Source organism: Anomalospiza imberbis, chromosome 1, assembly GCF_031753505.1.
Source record: "Anomalospiza imberbis isolate Cuckoo-Finch-1a 21T00152 chromosome 1, ASM3175350v1, whole genome shotgun sequence".
Lineage (NCBI taxonomy): Eukaryota > Metazoa > Chordata > Aves > Passeriformes > Viduidae > Anomalospiza > Anomalospiza imberbis.
This window is the reverse complement of record NC_089681.1, coordinates 127097791-127118081: the sequence shown is the minus strand read 5'-3', so window position 1 is coordinate 127118081 and position 20291 is coordinate 127097791. Positions and strand designations below refer to the sequence as shown.

The window sequence follows — 20291 nt, the reverse complement described above, 5'->3', positions numbered from 1 at the left end:
AAATACTTAGGCATAAGAATTCATTTTTATTTCCTCTTGACTTTCAGCTTTAGGAAGAAACACAGAACTGTCAAAGACCTGTTGTGCATTTAAACTGACTGATAGGTCTAAAAGATTTAGGGAATAAGACTGTCTTATACAAGAGAATGAATATCTGGATAAAAAAATATACTCATTAATGGTTTGTATTTTAGAGGCTGAGCACTTTGATGAGAAATAACATAACAGAGTAATACCAGAAAGGCCAGAGTCACTCTCAATGAAAATGGATGTCTCTGGGAAAGAAGTGACAATTTCTGGTTTCAAACTAATGGCAAAGAATGAGTTTAAATTTGATATCTTAATTTAATTTTTTTAAGTATCTCCTCCTATAATATACAGAAAGAAGTAGCACTTTTTTCAGTTCATTAGGCGTATAAGAATTTCTATCCTTGAAATCGATGGACTCCCTCTTAATGCTACAGGGAATGCCAAATTGAAAATGTCATTTTTGTTTTTACCTTTGTCATCATTACAGACAGCATAATGCTGTCAGGAATCAAATAGGTACCATTAAGTGGTTCCTGCTCACTATTTCATCATCATAGTTTAATATGTTACATCATTGATGCCCAAAAACTGTTCACATGAAGAAAATTTAAAAAAAAATTAAATTTTAAAAAAAAATTACAAGGCAGAAGTTCTCAATATGTCCTATCCTAGGGAAAGTAATATTAACACTTTCCATCTCACTACAGTACAACTACTGCCTAGGAGAACAAAGGAATCTTAACTAAATTGGTGAATACTTTAAACCACCTAAGAACTGCAAGAAGAATGTGGACTTTCCTATAACCAAACCCTGATGAACTTGCATGCTGTATGGCAAAATCAGCCTTTCCAGGCACTTATTGGCAGGGTGTCCAAGGGGCCAAGAACTCCCAAACACCGGCTGTTGACCTCTCAGCAATGCATCTTACCCTCTTGTTAGACGTCAAAATCAAATTGTTTGCTGGTATCTATCCATCTTTGACAATTAAAGGCAAGCACCTTAATGATGGTACTCAAGACCAAACCTTTGCTCAGAAAGTAAAGGGTATCTAGGTTTGGATTACATATTACACAGAAAGATCTAGCACACTAATCTGAAATTTTTGGAAGGAATACAACATCATGCTTTCCTTTTAGCATCTAATTCTTCAGGGATCAGAAAGCAAGTCTACATCCAGAAATCTAAACAAACCAAGAGAATCTATAATGCACTAGAGAAGTGGAATTGAAAAGAAAAGTCATTCAAGTCTGATGAGGTAGATGGGTGTCTGGAATCATGCTAAATGTTGTCAGCCTTCAAGATCAAGGAGTCAAGCAAGGGCAGACAGAAAGTTAGTCACAAGGTAATATCTGGTTATATCAAGGTTATATCAATATCAAGGTTAGATACAAGGTAATATCTGCTTACAAGGACATGTGAAGAACAGCCAGGTATTAGCCATGAGGAACTTTCTAAAAAGATGTGTGGTATTAACCAGCCCTCAAAACTAATCGGAGAGGCTTGGTGAGTTGCCATCATATTATTATCTCACTGATCCTAAATGTATTTGCTCTAGGATCTGAAAGTAAACTTTATCAATGTATGTTTTTTGTCATAGGGGAGTTGTCAAAATTTTCCTCCTCAATCCCTTGACAGAGATGTCTCATTACAGAAATCAGGCTACAGTGAAGGTAGTCATAGATAAACCATATACTGCTCTTTAGACAATCTCCTGCTTTGGTTTCCCATTTTCTAATAGGAAGCTCTCTGCACTGGGAGCTCAGGTGGGTTCATCCTCCATCAGGATATCCATCTAAGCCACTTAATAATGGTCCATGATTAACTTGGAGAGGCCTCCATCTCTTCACCACCCTCACGGCAATGCCTCCCAGTGGCACCTCCCCCACCACAGCAGCCTTCCCGTGTGCTGCGGAGACTGAGGACAGAGAGAAATGCAAGTGACTGCCACGTGTGAGCACAATGAGCAGGGTACTGACTGCAGGCAGCAGCCCACTGCGGGTGCTGCATGTTCATTAAGGGCCTTGAAATAGCAAGAATCAAAACAGAGATGCCAACAGATACAGCTTGGCTTGTTTTGTATTGCTGGTTCCATATGTTAGGCAGTAGATGAGATATCACTCTCTGGGTGTGAACCTGCAGTCAAACCAGGTTGCCTGGTTTGGTTCTATGTGATGTAACACATTAGGGACCATATCTCAGTCACATGTAAGATCTCTCAACCTTACTGACAGAGTCTGCACGTTGATCAAACCCATAACAAGGGCTTTATAAAGCATTGTGATTCAAGTCTTTGGAAGGTGTAAATGGGTGCAGTAGCTATGGTCAAATCCCATTTCCAACAGCTCTTCCTCTTTACCTCTGTTTTTATCACACTTGCATTGGTAAAGTTGCTTATTGAAGAAAAAAAAAAAAAAAAAAAGCTAGTTTCCTTAGAAGAAATGTTGCCCAAGAGCAGTTTACATCATATGTTATCGGAAGCTGTTCTGTGAAACATCGTAATAATTGCTTTTCCTGGACTGAGACACTTATTAGTAGCAGCTAAAGTTAACAGATTGGAAGATTGCCTGAAGATGATGGATGGGTTTTCTCAGATAGTAGATTTCTGGTCATTTTCCATGGCAGCTGTAAATTAAAAAATAATATAAAGTTAAGCAGTGTTAGGATAGAAGTCACAAATACTACACAGCTACTGACTTGATCATTAATCATCCTAAATTAACGTTAAAGTGTTACTATGATGAGCCAAACTTTGCCCTGGGCTGTATGCAGAAGTTACTCATTGATTGCAAACGGGAAATGGCACATGTATGTGAACACTGAATTCAGCCAACTGCTTGTTTGGTTTGCTGGGGTTTTTTAATTACTGCTTGAGGGAGATGGAGATGTTTCTGTTTTAGGAATCCCCTTTCATAATTGTGATCTGGAAGAAAACTATCAAGAGTCATCCTCTGATGTGCAGTCAATACTCCAGGTTATTGCAACAATATCTCTGTGTATTTTTAAAGCTGAAGACCATTAATTCCCTCTAGAAATAATTCACTCTAGAATTTGATCTGTCTGATGGTCACTTTTAAGGTTGCTGCAGTCAAAAAATAATTTATTTTTCAGCAGAATTAAGATTTTTGTCCACAACTGAAATTCCTTCAAATCTAAACAATTTTCTGTAGACTTTGTCCTAATTTACCCTGACATTTTTGATGAAGTCAAGTGTCTCCTTCAGATGATTAGCTAGAGAGGAGGTGCCAGAGACACACGTGTTGAAAAAAATCAAACCACAACAATCAAATCTGATGCAAATGAAGAAGTCTTGTGCTCAGAGACACCATAATGATTCCTTACCTCTGCAGAATCTGGAGGTCAGAAAACATGTAATGTCCATGGCAAGGTCATGGAGATACACAGACCTTTGCCTTGTGAGCATCTAACTCCTCTCAGCCCCTTTTGCACTGTTATACTAATTGTTTAGGCATGTTTATGTTACACATGTTGTTAGTATTAATGTATATTAGCTATAGGACATTACTTAGTCTCGTATTTAATGCCTTTCAGATCTTAGGTACAAATGCTCCACAGTAGTTGCATTGAAAACAATTTAACTTGAATGCCAACCACAGAATACTGTTAGCAGCAGGTTTTCTCAGGGCCATTTACTTCTGTTTATCCACAGGGTTTGGTAATAAATACATATATTTTGGGGCCCTAGGTACATTAAACATACTCAATAGTCAGAGCTTGTAGAAGCTAATTTCTCTGTCATTGCAATATAGCTAAATTGGTTGTGCACGTCTCATTCAATTATCCAACTTGAAGAATACCAACAACACAGATTCCTGATTTCAATAGTGCATATGCTTGTTTTAGCGCTTACAATGGATCAGCTTTTAGCAGGAGACACTAAAATCATCATGCTTTGAATTTCGGAGTCACAATTTCAAATGTAATACTGTCTTTGTGTGTGTGTCATTAATGGCTTTTCTCTTTCTGCTTTCTGGATATATACTATAATATTCAGCACAAATCAAAGTGAAGACTGGAAGGTAACTCACAATGGATATTTGCAGTTAAGCTTTTACACCATCAAATTCTTTACTGATATCAGCTTAGTTAAGTAGTTATTCAGCCAGTAAAAAAAACGTCCTCAAGAGCCAAATAAAGTATTTGCTGTTAAATCCTGATGTAGAGAAACTGCCAGGTCAAGTCTATCAAGTCTCTGCAATGGACTCCTTTACTGGCAGTTATTCTACACGGAAGGCACTCTGCTAGTATAGTAGTACAGAAGGAACAAGGAGAAAGGAGAAAGGAGAAAGGAGAAAGGAGAAAGGAGAAAGGAGAAAGGAGAAAGGAGAAAGGAGAAAGGAGAAAGGAGAAAGGAGAAAGGAGAAAGGAGAAAGGAGGGGTTAAATTCATATCCACAGGAATTTACATACTGTTATGATTCTAGTATTTTATAATAGCAATAAAACATATCAAATGGATTAAAAACTGACAGATCTCAAAAAAAAATAGGCATCAGCTGGAATTTGTAGTTGAATGGATGTTCCCAATGCTCCTTTGAGTTTTATACAAGGCTTCATGTTCTTTAATAACTTCACCAATGGCCTTGCAAACATATCCCTAAATACAATCTCTGAATGACATGAGTTTGGCAGATGATGAAAACTGGGCAGGCAACAGAAACCTGGAATGGTAAAGGAAAGAACCACAAAGTTATTCAAACAAGAATTCCTTGCAGTAAACAAAAATCAAACTAAAAAATAAATAGTTCCATGTTGATTTTATCAGGAGGAAGATGGGAAGACGTTAGTTGTCCACAGGAGAGATTCACAGCAGGGAAATACCAAGTTAAAAAGGAGTCTTCCATCTAGCAGGAGCACCAAGAGCTGGAAACTTAAGCCAGACAGACTGAAAGTAAGGTGCCTTTCTAAGAATAAAGGTGATTATGAATTTGAGAAAAAATTACCAGATATGTTTTATGAGTTCTTAAGGCCAAGAGGAATATATGCTTTTGCCAAAACTCGATTTTTTAAATTATTATTTAACAGAAGAAGAGATAGTGGAGATATAAGCAAATTGATCATATTTTATGAGTATAAATATATGCAAATTTAACCAGAGCCAAAGTTTTCTCATCTGCCTGTAATATGTCTCATTAAGAAAATTACCTTTTAAGAACTGTCTTCTAAAGAGAAGGATTATCATTGTTTAATCTTAAGAGATATTATGAAGTAAAAACTTTATCAAACATTTTAGTACAGTTTAGAAAGTTTAGTACAGTGTAAAATGCAACTTGTCTTGCAACATTGCAAGTTGCTGGAAAGAGCAGCCGTTATTTTTTAGATACAAACGTGTGGTAAAATACAGTGAAGAAATTGAATTCATCTCAGTTCCTCAAATCTTAATAAATTAATCAGGAAAATACTGCTACCATAAATGCTTTGAAATACATCTGTGCCCCAGTGCTATTTTAAAAATAATTAGGATCATAATATATCTTCAGATACTTTCTGCTTCTATCAAATAACAATTAATAGCTGTTAGTATGCTTCCTTCTTCCATTTTGTAACATGTTATATCTTCCAGAAACTTGCTAGGCCAGTGACATTAATGAAAACAGAGAGTAAATCCATTCAAAACAATGTGAGTAAAAGCAGAATCTGTCTGTTTGCTTTTGCATGGTTAGAACAAAAAGCTCCATTGCTGCTTTTACAGCTAAAGAGCATTTAATAATGAGCTCTGAAATTTTTGGGAAATTTGGAATACAATGTTGGTTTAACATCAGAGAGTCCATTGTTTAGATGTAGGATCACTGTGGTGTCCGGTCTCTGAAAACTTTAGCTTTCCTTTTGATATTAAAAAGACCACTGAAATAATCCACAAAGAGCTTGGGCCTCAGGAAAGAAGTCTGAAAAACAAACACTGTTAAAGATCGGTAAAACCCGATTATGTGGCTGACAATTACATGTGATAACAATTAAAATTATCTGATTCCAACCACATGGCATCTTAATACAGCAGATCTCCAAGTAAATAACATGTCACATAATAGGTTTTGATTGATGTTGTCAGCAGCCTTTTGAATGATACAGATACCTTCCCATCAATGCCTTAGAAACCAATGGAGACTCCTGACCTCAACCTAACCCAAAATTATTTGCATGTACCTAAATACCCTAGTTCTAACTGCTTGGTAACCTAAAATTCTTCTTTTACTAGATAGATATTTGTACATGGTGTCCATCTCCTTCCTTCCAGTTTTAAATAACTTTGCTAATATATGCATTTGTGGTTTTAATGAAAACCCTAGATGTTTTCTGAGAGGCCTTTCAGTTACCTGCCAGTACAGATCTGGGAACATATGTCTGATTGCAAGCCAGCTGAAACACTCCAAACAATTTCTGAAGTCCATGCCTTGGTTGGCATAGGGGACCTAACCAGGGAGAACACGGAGCTGCCAAGGAGCTGCAACTGAGCAGCATGAGGTTACTTTGCTGCCAACTTTAATTTGTGTTAAAAAAATAGGGATGAGTTAATGATTGCTAAACCAACAAATCATCCTCCTATTGGAGGAGCCCCAGAGGACATCCTGTCTCCAGCAGTGATGTACCCAGTAAGAAAACACATTGTCACATTGCCTAGAATGGGCATACAAAAAGCAGAGGGGATTGGAGCAGGAATTTGGAGTATTTTCATGGTGCCAAGTCTCCACACATGTTCTTGGCTAAGCCTCATGCTCCTTATTTTCCTCTAGAGCAGCCCAAGAGCTACTCTTCAGATCTGTGATGCAAGTTTTATTGTTTCCTTCTGTATACTGTTAAATGGGAAGTGAAATAAAATGTCTTAAAAATGAATTGAGGAATAATACCATACATTTGTTAGAAGGACAGTTTTTGCTACCATTGTTGTTTTTAAAAAACAACTTTTTCTACTTTGGCATCTAAATCAGGATTTCAACATCACAGCTGGAAAAGCAGCTGTCTTTTCTAACCAGGGCTGCCACAAACTCAGCTCTCCCACTGTAGGATATAGAGTCAGCAGTTCGTTGAGAATGAAGCTTTAGTTGAGATATTGCAACTGTTTAGAAGGTGTTGCTGAAGGCGAGCAAAACCCTTGTGAGTTATTCACATCGGTTTCACTGGTCTGACAGAGCATGTTATCCAGCCACAATGCAAGGTCCTGCCTGTGATATAAATATATTGGTTTTTAAGCAATATGTTGCAATTTTCCCCATTCTTTATACCAGATCACACTAATGAGAAAGAAAAATATGAAGCAACAAAACTCATGAGCAGACAATGTAACTCAGCAGTCTTGGCACCTCAGTCATAAACGTGTTTCTGTCCTGAGTAACAGTTCTGCAGGTCAGGCACAGCTTTCTCTAAATGGCCTTCCCAGTAAGCAACAGTCATTTGACTGCACAATGGATGTCGTGTTAATGTGAAGGAAATATATCTGGTTCCCAACAATAAAAAGAGCAGAATTATCTACATGGTCCATGTTAAATTAGAACCACATATTTCTTCCCTGCAAGGAAAATTACATTTGCTGTGGCTATGCACCAAAACTGTTAGCACCATGGGAGAGCAGGTTCCCAGAACAGCAAAGCACCTGCTCATTGAAATACACCAAACATATGTCTGAAAACTCTCCATATTCACATACCTCTAAACCTTCAACACTTATCATCCACATTCCTTGTCCTGAACTCCAGAGGATGCTCCAAAAAATCAAGTCAAGTGATACTTAGACTTTACAGAGAAAAGATCTCAATGTTGTGCAAGAATGCATCAGACAAAATTACCAAATCATTAAAGGACCATTGATAGAGCGATGAATAGAGTATATAAACAAGCCCAACTGTACAAAACCAGAAGTAGCCATGCATCTGTAAAGATGTAGCCAAAGTAATTTTCTCTGAAGAACAGTATGACAGAGGTAGTTCATCTGGTATGTGGTTTCCACCCCTGATGTTCAAGACTATACACTCGGAAGCTACTTTACAAGTATAACATTTGTGCAGCTGAAGCATGAGCAGAGGTGATTAGCATGGGAGCAGGGCCTCTCATTTTCTTCATGCAGAGCATAATACAAAGGGACTTTGATCTTTAGGGGGATCTTTACCACAGTGCAAACTAATAATGATGTTAACACAACAGTAATAATAGGTACAGATAGCAATGCTGAACCTTAAACATGTATCCATTATAAACACATAAATATTCAGTTGTCTACTGTAAGAGCACAGGTCATATACTCTTTAGCTTCATTTCCCTCCTACACATCCAAAAGTAGGCATAAAAAATACTGAAATATATTTATTTGTTGGTAAACAGTATTTTTCAAATTGGCGTGGCAGAAATTTGGAGAATCAGGCTGCTAATGGGAATCTGAGAATGCATATAACATTAGAACCAAACAGAATATTTGAGCTGTAGAAGAATCTCCAGAAATAACCAAAACAGCAGAGACTTTATTTTAAAGCTGTACAGGACAGGTTGTGAAAAATCTAATTTCCCTGCAATGTTTCCAAAAATTAGCATCTACCTACAAATCAGCTGAGGGGCTCAGATTCTATTGATTCTATATATGACTTTCTGGTTTTGTATGAGTTTTTTTATTTGTTTGGGGTTTTTTTGTGTTTGAGGGGTTTGATTTGTCTGGTTGGTTTTTGTTTTCTTGTATATTTTTTGGAATAAAGGAGAAATTACCAACCTATAGCCTCCAGGCCAGCTTCCAAAGGCCAGAATAGCTTATCTAACCAATAGCTATATTTTGCTCTCTTGTCCTTTACTGGCCTTTAATCAGAGGCAAAAGATTAATTGGAAGCTGTTAAATTGACCAAAAAAATAGTGGTCAGAAACTTGCATTTCTTTTGCCCAAGGCCCTCTGGCCTCTACACCGTTACAAACCAGGAATTACATCCATCCTAATTGGGGCACATCCCCACCACATGATGAACAGGTGATGTAAAAGCCCTGTGACAAAAGTGTCAGCCTTGTTACAGGCACTACTTGAACTCCTCATCCGTTACCAAAATAAGTATTTTCTAAAGAAAGGACTTGTACTTTAACTTTCTAATGGATATGCCTCTCATTGAGTTAGAGGTTAGAGCACATATTTCTTCCTTAAAAATGACACAATCTTCCAAAGCAAAAGGCTAAGACTGACACAAGGAATGTGGACTACATATTTATGGAGTAAACACAACTATTATTTGTTGCCAGATCTAATGTACCAGAACACGGCTTTGGATATATATATCAACAGTCTAGCATTTTCTTGAAGTTGTGTGTAGTGCTTGTCTATCACAAGGTTTCATCCATGACATGCATATTTCAGGTGCATGCAGAGAAAGAGCATCCCTGCCTTGGGAAATAACATGCCAAGAAGAGAAGGGCTACAGGCACCATAGCAGGAGAAAAGGTAGATTTAATGTGGAGAAGGTAGTGGCCTGGTGAAAGCATTCAGGTACACTGAATAATACCAGTGGGGCTGCATAGAAAAAGTCAAGTATCTCTATTATTTTCTGCTAAAAGGGAATCAGTTGAACTCCAAAGTGACTGAAAATGATGAGCTAGTGCTTCAGAGAGGGGTTGAAAACAGGGAGGTGGGGCGGTTTGCATAGTTTTGTTTGGCACGGTTTCATTGTTCACAAAAATAAGGGGAAAAAAACAATATTCCAAAACTCTTTCTGGGCAGTTAATAATTATTTTTCTCCCTTGGATTGCAACACACATAAATATCAACAACCCTTTTGGCTATGTTGGCCTGGAGCCCTTCTCAGGCTTTCCATGTGGAGTTGCTAAGGAGCTGTCCCACTTGATGCATATTGAAAGCCTCTCCCCTTAAAGGAAATGCATTGGGCTGGTGCCTTGAAGGGACATATGAAACCTGCCTATGCTGCTTTGCTTTTTTTTCCTGTTCTTGTTGTCAGGCTCATCATGCTGAGTCATATCTACATCTAGATCATAATGATTATCCTGAAATGTCAGCAGCTGCTCTTTTCACCCCCATATGGTGCCAGGTTTAGGATGAGGTTTCCCTAATGCATAAACAATGACTATAATTGTGGTTTTTGACAACCAAGGTATCGCAGAGATGTTATTCTGTTGTAAAAAACCTGAATTTCCACAGTGGTAATGAAGGGGTGGGTCATAATGACCCATATGTTTCTTTGTATTTCTCTCCAAAGAAAGCCTATGACATAAGTGAATCCCTGTCAGCATGGCTTTCGGCCATCAGATGTTGTTTGACAAGGGAAACATCTAAAAGCTTTAACAGCTAATAGCTTCCTAAATGTAAGAGCATTATTTTCCTAATTCCAGAGATGGTTGTTTGATAGACAAAAAACCGGCTTTATCCTCTATTCTCTTAATTCAGATGTAATTTTCTTGCAGTCTGCAGATAGTCTTATCCCTTAGTGTTGCTTAAAGTTACAAGCCCTCTTTAAAAGCCAGCTAAAAAAAAATCTGATGTATCAGAGAAATAAATAGAGAACAAACAAACAAACAAAAACCCTAGCAGGACTTGACAAAAGAAATTAGGAAAACAAAGCTCTATCTCTTCTTTCATTTATGGATGTACATCAAAAGTATTTCCACTATCTATTATCTGTGGAGACAGAAGATAGTAGAATTGTCAGTGAAAGGGGAATTTAGTCCCAGCACATCCATTCTGTATTTTAGTGCCAAATAAAGCAATACAGAGATAAATGAAAGATAAGCAAGTAGAAAATCCTGTGAGGGCAAAGACAGGGTGAACATGATGTGCTATTGTTCAAGACTGGGAGAAGAGGCATTGAAGCTGATGGAAGTAACCACCACCCTTCATCTGAGATAACAGAGCCAAGAAGTTCTTTGATGAGGTAATACAGGTTTCTGAGACAAGGCAAAAGTACACCCAAAATCTTGAATAATGTAGGCAGATGGTACTGATGGTTATTGCTTTGGGTAAGGGTGTATTTGTGTGTATGTATGTACAAGAAAACAATGTAGCTGAAATGGAAGGAGAAATAAGTTCTAAACACAGCAGCTAAAAGGAAAGTATCTGGGCATAAAGCCTAAAGGGAGAACTTATTTGGAATACTGAACACAAAAAAAAAAATTATGCTGTAAGCAAAGATACTGTCTTTGGTGGTTTTGATTGCATCTGCAGGCTGAGAAAGGGAAGTTGGCATGTTCTTCGTAAATAGGTAGAACTGAAGCCAGGAAAGGGCCTGACTCCATCAATGGTTTCACTTCCTAGCCAGAAGAAGCTCTGATGTGTGACCATCTGTGTCAAAGGAAGAAATATTATAGATAACGAAGCAGACTAAAGGAAAGACTACAGACAAACCTATGGTGTCCTGAGAAAGCTAAGGATGTTATAATGAATTAAATCTTCTTGTAATGAAACAAAAGTCATATGTACAGAAATTATTGCAAATACAAAATGCTTTAACAGATAGAAACACTGGGACTCCATTTTTAACTAAAAGATGCTCTCACAAAGCTTAAACGAGCCCTCAAAGACTAGACTGAGAAGATGCTATTGCTCTGCAGGCGGAGAGGTTCAGGTTCAGTGAGACAAAAGTGGGAAGCAAGATCCAGGGCAGAGTTCCTCTGTTCGAATAAAGTCCCTTCAGGCTCCTATATAGGTGCTTCAGCCTCATACTCAAAGCTGGCTTATACAGCTAAGCCCTAATTAGGTGCTTAAGGTCCCATCCACTCCTTCCCCTGAAATAATCAATGAGACCAGATGTCATGTACCAAATGGTACATAAAATGGCAGAGAGGGACGTACCATTTTGCTGTTTTCAACCCTGCCTGCACCAGCCTTCCTGCTGAAGCTGAGGAGATGAAAATCAGTTGGAGAGATGAGCACAGAAATTACCTCTGCAGTAACCTGAAGTGTACCTGCTCTGTTCTTCCGTGCCACCAAGCAGTACACACCACCCTCCTAAAAAGCAGGTATTTTGGATCTCTAGCACTAAAACCATACTGCACTTATACAGCTGTAACTGAGAAACAAAACTGGTCTGATTAGAAGCTATTCTAATCCTTCACAAACTAGGCACAGAACAAAATTTTTAGGATGGCAAACAACCAGTTACAGTTGAAATTTTTACACATCTTGACTTTCCCTCCACTTGGATGATACCTATCTACTTAGATTTAGCTAAGAATTTGGCATCTAGGATAAAGCAGTTGCCTATGCCTTCTTTTTAGTTATGGAGGTAGATGTTCACTTCCAGAAACATATCACCATACCCTAACAGAGAATTTAAAGTTAGACATCTCTGAAAAATAGTACAGGATGTCTTTTTCCATCGACTGAAGTGGGAACTAGACAGCTAGTCAGTCTGGACACACTACTTTGGGACAGTAGCAGACAAGGCCTATACAAGTTTTTGTGTACTGGGCCATGATATACTTCAAAATCTTTCTCAACGGCATCTGTGGTCACTTGTGCAACCTTTCTTGAGTGTGTCAAAAAAGACACTGTCAAATGCAGTAAGCTCGTGAGAATAGGAGATCCAACGAGAGCTCTCAGAGAAGAGAGCCATTAAGACAGGTTGCTTGGGTGGGTATGAGGAACAAAGTTCACATGGCTTCTTTGCATGAAGGAGCACTTGTCATTCAGTATTTGTCTCTCATAAAAAGTTGTGTGCGGTGGGAAGAAACAAGAGCACTTGTGTTGTCTCAAAAAGGTGTGGCTTGTTCAGGTTAGACTTCAGAGCCACAGTTGTCTGAATGAGGACTAGTAAGAGATGAGAGCGTTTTGATCTATCTGCCACTCCATAAGGGATAATAGGCAGTTGTTTTATTATTCCTTCAGTGTAATGTACAAGGATGATTTGTAATGAGGCAGAATCTAGGATAAATAGCTCTTGCTATAATACTTTGCCTTCAGATATCTCAAGAGCTAATCTGCGGTGGGTATGCTTGCTGTAAATCAGAGGCTATGTCTTTGCATTTGGAAGTCACTATTATTATGTTAAAGGGTGTATCCTTTCATAGTTCAAGTATGGCATTTGGAAAGAAGTAATTTCACCTCAGAGTGGAAGCTTCCCTGAGGCACAGATATTCAACAGTGAAATTTTGTGTGTGTACTTTGACAAACGCATGCCTAGTGGGCATGTGCCAAATTATGCCTTTGAAGCCATGGAAGCCTTGCTGTGGGAACCTAGAACTTTGAAGAATTTCTCAAGGGAGACGAAGCAAAGCCAGCTGGACTCATTTTCTATAGACAGAAATTTAATTGCTAGCTAGCAGCTACTACATTAGAAGAGAAATCGTCTCAGAGACCTGGAACATGTTGGTGTGAACCCTTGTTAGCGGAGTTGGGAGACTGCTTGACTGTGACCCATCCAGATCCCTCTCTTTGTACATTCTTTTAAACTTTAGCATTTACTGTCATAGTAAAATGTGATCATAATTATAAGAACCAACACATCATCGTCATTACTCAGCACCTAAGAACAAACTGTAAATACACTGCTTTTGACTGCAAACCAGCTAAAAAAGAACAATTTATTTAAAACTAGTAGATATCAATTCAGCAGACTTACAGACATGAAATTAACTTGATACAATAAAAGCTACGTACAGTCTTTTCTTCAAGAAGTGGTTTATTTTAACAACCCAGTGACTTCATATTTCTTATTCTCTGAGACATAACCTTGCAGCTCCTGAGGAGCAGGTTCCTCTTTGTGGTAGCAGATACCTGTCCTCCTCTGTGAGCTCTTTTTTGACTTCATCCATCTTCAGTACTCTCAAGTAGGTCCTATGTCATCTTTAACTCACACAAATACACATCATTTTGCCTGACCAACAAAAGACAAAACTGCTGTAAAATACTGCCCCAAGAATGGGAAGTGTGTGTGTGTGTGTGTGTGTGTGTGTGTGTGTGTGTGTGGTGTAAAATGGTAATTCACATGTTACTGTACTATTAAGATGATATTTCTCTACCAAAATAATTATAAATCAAGCACTTCAGATAATAATTAAAAACCTTACTGAGGGAAATTGCCTAGTGAAAGGAGGCTCAGGATATACTTTTACTGCTACTCTGAGGTTAGTGCTAATTGGCAGACAACAAAGCCTATGAATTCAGAGGTTGATTGTTGCCTTCTGCTTTTCTCCACTGGCAGGTGAGCACACCTCTCCCTCTGTTAGTCTTGTGATTTATTTGTACTTGTATGCAGACCTCTGATAAGAACAGTCCATCACTATGTTAGACTCTGTACCAACATAGAGTGCGAACATTTCCCGCTATGCAATTTACAATCTGGACAGAGAAAGAAGAGGGAGGTAAAACCTCCTCCCTTTTTACAAGAGGAACAAATACTGTGATTCATAGAGAACTTTAGGTGCTTTGCTGATTGGGATCTGATTGGTCAGACTCACAACAACTTTGAAATACCTTCAAGCACCAGTTGATCTGCTCACTCCATGCACATCCTCTTACTCCACAGTAATGGCAAAGTAACCAGACCTGTTTCACTACAGGTTAAATCAGCACTGCCACTCTATGCCCAGCATTGCTATCAAAAGACCAGTATTCCCCCAGTGGCATGCATTGGGGAACTGGTGAAAATTAAAAACAATCCAGGAAAAAAAAGCAAAGCAAAACAAAACAAAAACCTCACAAATTTTAAACCAGATTAGTTGCCTTCTCAGGGATACAATCTCATGTCAGCAGAGCTGGTTGCTCTGATTTAATTATTTGTTCATATAACTACACTTTGGGTCACATCAGCCCGTTTTCTCTGGGTGAAAGTGCACACAAGGACAGTCACTGCTGTTCAACTGAGACACAATAGCTTGTTAAATAGTTATAAACTGATCATAAGTCTGAGTCCCAAATGTCTTACCCGAGGTCACCCAGCAGTTTGAGACACACCCAGCAACAAAATATCCCCAGAGTCCAGCCTAGTGTCAAATACAATGGCACTTTTCCTCTCTAATTGCAACCAATTGTCACTGTCTTCTGGTGGGTGTAACCAGGAGAAAATGGACATGGGAATGAACTAGCACTGTCCAGTGAGCCCTTCCAGTTTCAGCTGAAGCATGTTAGCAAGACTTCATCAGGAGAACTCCATGATTTCACCAGGTCCTGTTTCTCCATAGGCAACAAGTGATTAGATATTGTTGAGTAACTCAGAGAAAAATTCTTGTGATATGTGTAGGTGTTGTGCTGGACAATATGTTTCAGGGAGAGTGGGCATCATCTGCAGAAACAAAAAGCATTTTTAACCATAAAAAAGCTTGTTCAATACAATGCCTCCCTTTCCTATGCACCAGAGCAGATGAGTGTTATGGTTAGTGCTACTCAGTGCATAATACATGAGCACTGTATTGATCTGAAGAGCAACTAGCACAGGAGATGTAAATGAAATAGTGAGGCAGAGGGACCCAGTGTTGGAGGAACACTGCTTTCGACAAGGCATGTAAACCCTAATTAATAGACAAAGAGCTCAGTCCTTCACCTCTGTTTAACTCCTCCCCTCTTGCTTCTCTTCCCTTTAAGAATACTCCTTTTCCCCCTCCAGTTCACAGCAGCATATACAGGACCTGACAGAAGCCCACACAAACAAATGGCAATACTCCCATTGACTTCAATGGGCTCTGTAACAAGCAGAGACATAAGAAAACAGGTGATTATTTTTTTCCTTTCCGAATGACAAGACCCTCCTCTTCCCCCCAGAAAAACAATCCATGTAGTAATCATAAGTGCTTTATATTGTGCAGTGCAATGGGTATAATTAATCCAACACTCTAAACCACTAGAAGCAGTTAGTCTCTCTAATGCTTGGAAAATTGTTTTAAATAGACTTCATAGCTACAGAATAGGATTTTTTTAGATTGCAAGTACCTAGAGTCCAATATCAGCAGTTGTTGGCAGCATGTCTGTGCTGACTTTAAAAAGGGTAGTCAATTCATACATACAGAAGAATGGAGCCCAAATCAGCATTTGTTGAACAGTCAAAATCATTTTGATATCCATGAGCGGTTCTCTCAAAGCTGTAAATGTAGGATCAACCCTCCTGTTGCTCTTTGGCCAATTATCTAGACATGATCTTGACATTATCACCTGGCTCATTGGATTCAAGCACACAAATCTCCACCTATTTTCCCCACTCTACAGCCAAACACACACAAAAAAAAAAAAAACAAAAAAAAAAAAAAAAAAAAAAAAAACAAAAAAAAAACCTCATCCTCTTCCTCTTGATTCACTGAACTGAGGACTCTACTGGTAAGAGCAAAAATCCCAGTATATTTTAAAAGTTCTATTTTATTGCTGCCTGCAAGTTCATCTGCTTAACAAAGGGCTATGATACTGGGCAGCAGGGAGGGGAGGGAATGCATTGCTAATTTAGTGTCCTAGCTTGCTCTGGATATCTGCAATATCTTTGTTCTGAAAAGCTGTGCATTTTTTTCGGCAACACTTGGACAAAAATGTTCCAACTGTATTGAAGTTTAGGTCATATGCAAATGCTCATGTTCAAGATGGTGTGCACAACACCGTCTTTCTAATCCTACCACTAAAATATGATTTGTGGCTGTTCTTCAGAACGTCTGCCTGATTAAACATCCTTGGAAAAAAATGCATGGGATTGTAATAAAGAAGCATAAAAACGTTTCTTTTAATCAGTAATTAAGTAGCAATTAAGCATAATTATTACAATTTGTATCTAATTTATAATATCGGTAGAATGAACAGATGTAATTCATCCTCCAGTAGTCAACAGTGCTTGGCTTGAGCAAAGCCAGCTCGCACTTCCCTTCACATTTGCAACACAAAAAGGACACTATGGATGGTGAGCAAATGTGTCTTCCCCAAGGGGAGGGAATATTCAGCAGCAGCGTAGGAACTGCTCAGTCATCTGAAAGCCTGTGAAAATACCCATACAGACAACATAAGGTTTTCCTACTGTCTTCAGCAGATGATAAAAATCTTCAGGTTTTAAACCTCATAAGAATGTCCTCACTTTGGTACAGTAACTGTTCAGTGCCACAACCAACCATTGCAAAGCATAACCATAGGCGTGCTTCTTTTTTATATGAAATAATATTAAAATTGATGACCTTTTTTTCATTTAGTGGCTGGGGGAAGTTCTTCATTAGCAGCCTATGAAAAATTACACAGTTTACTGAGTAACTCAGAGAAAAAAAAGTTTTCATTACAAACTCTAGGTTAATTTTCCTTAACTCCACAGTTTTTAAAAGCTTAAAAAACATGTATGTGATCTTGGACTGTCTGGAAGCAGCCAATATGACTACTTGCTGCCATGGATGCTTTCAAATAAAACTACTATGAATTTTTCTTTGTTGTCTGACCTTGCTTAAGTTTCATCTGAGACATACATGACTTGATGGTAAAATATCAGTCTTCACATATAGTTGATTACCACCGAGCTGTGTTTGGAAAGTTACATGATGAAGGAGACATTAAAGCATCTTAGCGAGTTCTCTGGAATCACTCAGTATAGAACACAGTTACATTTACAGCCCAGAAGCTTTACCGTTTGTGTAACAGTAGCAAATTCATACAACAGCCCTCTGCCAAGGTAACCTTCTGAATCTGCTTCAACAGAAATTTTTAAAAATTTAAAAACTATATATTTGATGGATCTGGAATGTTCTTCAAGCTCAGAAGTCTTAATGTATATGCCCTGTCCTTACCCTGATGCCATATCTGGCTAAGAGTTGATCCCCTAAGCACTTCTGCTGCTTGGAGAAGAGGATTCCCCAAGGAAGGAGCAAAGAAGCCCAGAAAGAGCTGAAATAAACTAGTATACTGGTATTGGATCTGACCAGACTGAATGTAGAACTATTCAGCATTTGAAAATGTAAAATAACTTGCTGAGAAATTAAAATCTAGTTTGCTCAAGCCATTGTTACTTTGGAGAACCAAATCAGGTCTGTGGTTTTCTCAGTGACAGAAGTCTCACAGAGTTTGTGGATCTGTAAACTGAAGATTTCATGCATTCCTAAGCCCTTAATTAACAATGTAAGTCTGTTTAAAAGATTTTTATATAGCAAAAAACTTTATGGTTTTAAAGTGAAGTTAATGGTTTACTGATGGAATGTACCATTAAGGCCTAGCCATTTGAAAGTGGTAATAAGGAGACAGATGCATATTCAAATGTTTATCTCTTTAATGTTCCAAAACCTAATCTCTTAAATGAGTGTAATCAGAAAGGTGGCATTCTAATTCTCTTTTGGGAAAGAGAAGGCGCCAGAGATCAAGTGATAACAGGGCTGTGAGTTAAAGTCATTCTCATGAAACTGTGGCTGTGTTTGAACCCAAATTGGAGAGGATTTTTTAGGTACTGTGTCTGCTAGAATTCAAAGAGAAGACAAAATTCTGGTTTTCAGGGCATAAAACCAAATTATGGACAGCCTTAATTAAAAAAAAAAAAAAAAAAAAGCCAAACAAAACAACAAAAAGCCAACTTTATAAAAATGTCGGGCTTGCTGGTTTTGCTTTGGTTTACACCAAGATCTTTCTCACACACCTATACCTCTAAGTCGAAAGAACAATAAGGTTGTGAAGTTAGTCACTCAAAAGGTAGAAAGTGCCAGGCATGAGGTTACACATGCAACCCAAATTCAGTTCCTTAGGTGAACTCATGATTAGACATGCTTTAATCACATGGCCACACACATTTTTTTCCACAAGACAAAGACAATGTAAGCCTGACAATTTAGAGAAGCAAAGTGCAGTATGATGCACTGTGTTAGACGGTTGTGACAAAAAAGCACTAGCAGGTCTGTACGGCAAGGAATGGGCTGAGAGACCCAGCCCTGGCCAGGGCACAGGAGGCGGGAGGCTGTGAGAAGCCCTGGTGGCATATCAGCCTGTCCCTCCTCCGTGCCAGTAAGCCCCTGCAGACACAGTGAGGAGCAATAGTGACAGCAGGCTGGGCCTGCAGCAACGTGGCCTGCTGCACAACACCAAGGAAACTACTGTGAAAAGGGCAGGCTGCAGCCAAGGTTCACCAGTCTATGACCCATTTTGATTTCTGTGACAATCTGGTTCACATTACAAGTACATTACTGGCACAGTTGTGGTGGTTTTTACTGGGGTTTTGGTGGTTTGATTTGGGTTTTTGGTGTTTTGGGTTTTTTTTTTTGTTGTTGTTGTTGGTTTGGTGGGGGGGTTTTGTTTGTTTTTTGGGGTTTTTTGGGGGGTTTTTTTGTGGTTCTAGCATTTGCTGGCAGTTCCATGGCTTTTGTCACCTCTTGTCTACATATTTCTTTGTTCAGCCTTGTGCCTTTGAAACTTTACACCCAGCTCTAGTTATCTTTGCTTTTTTAGTACTCAAAAGTGGTCACTAAGCAAGCACGGACTCATGTAGGCCTGAACTTTTCCTAAATAAAAGACCTACAAATAATTGTTACAACTAATCACCTGCTGCCCGAAAATGCACTGTCGCCCTCTGAACCGCAGTGGGTATTACAGATATTTGGGTTGACACCCACAATCACTTCAACGTGCAGGCACTGACTTCCTTGAGCCCAGGTCCCCACATTAAAGATGGCAGGAGGAAGCCCAGACAGAGGCTCTCATCTCCCAGATAATAGCAGGAGACTAGGCCAGGCCGGCTTTAATCTCGCCCCTCGAATTAAAATTTATCCCTTTCTACTGACAGTGAGGCACCTGGCAGGGGGAGCCGGGAGCCCGGCTCCCGCCGATGGATCTCCCCTGCAAAGCGCTCGTTTCGCTGCGGGGGCAGCCCGGGCTCTGCGGGCATGGCCCGCCAGGCATCAGGCCGGGACTCGTGCCACTGCCCGCCGCCCGTACCCGCATGGCAGAACGCGGGGGCCGCGGTAACCGGGCGGGCTGCTGACACCGGAGCAGCTGCAGCCACAGGCGCCGGGCCGGGCCGGGCCGTCCGGGGCCGCGGGTGGGGCCGCGGCACGTTCCCGGCGTGGCGGGTTCCGCCGCCTGCCCGGCGCCGGCCCCGCGGGGCCCGGGAAGTCCCCCCAGGTGCGCCGCTCCCGGGGGCCCCGTGCCGCTCCCGCCCGGCCCCAGCAACTTGGCCGCCCCCGGTCGCCGGCGAGGGACGCGGGGAAGGGAGGCCGTGGGTGCCCCGAGGGCCGCCCGCTCCGCTCGCTGCTCCCTCCCTGAGGTGCCGCGCTCGGGGCCCCGCGGTGCCCTCGCCCCCCGGAACGGGCTTCGGCAGGAGCGGAGCGGGGGATGCTGCCCCAGGGCCCCACCGCCGCCGGCGCTCCCGCGGGGGGGCCGCAGAGCCCTCGCATCGCCCCCGCGGCAC

General features: G+C 40.0%; 1 protein-coding gene across 1 annotated transcript in view; it reads right to left on the bottom strand.

The window, feature by feature from the left end:
- Positions 1–2278: 2278 nt before the first annotated feature.
- Positions 2279–20291, bottom strand: part of DLX5 (distal-less homeobox 5) — a 45813-nt gene continuing 27800 nt past the window's right edge. The window contains exon 4 of the mRNA XM_068210511.1: positions 2279–2653. The gene's annotated coding sequence lies outside the window, so the exon portion shown is untranslated. The remainder of the gene's footprint in view (positions 2654–20291) is intronic.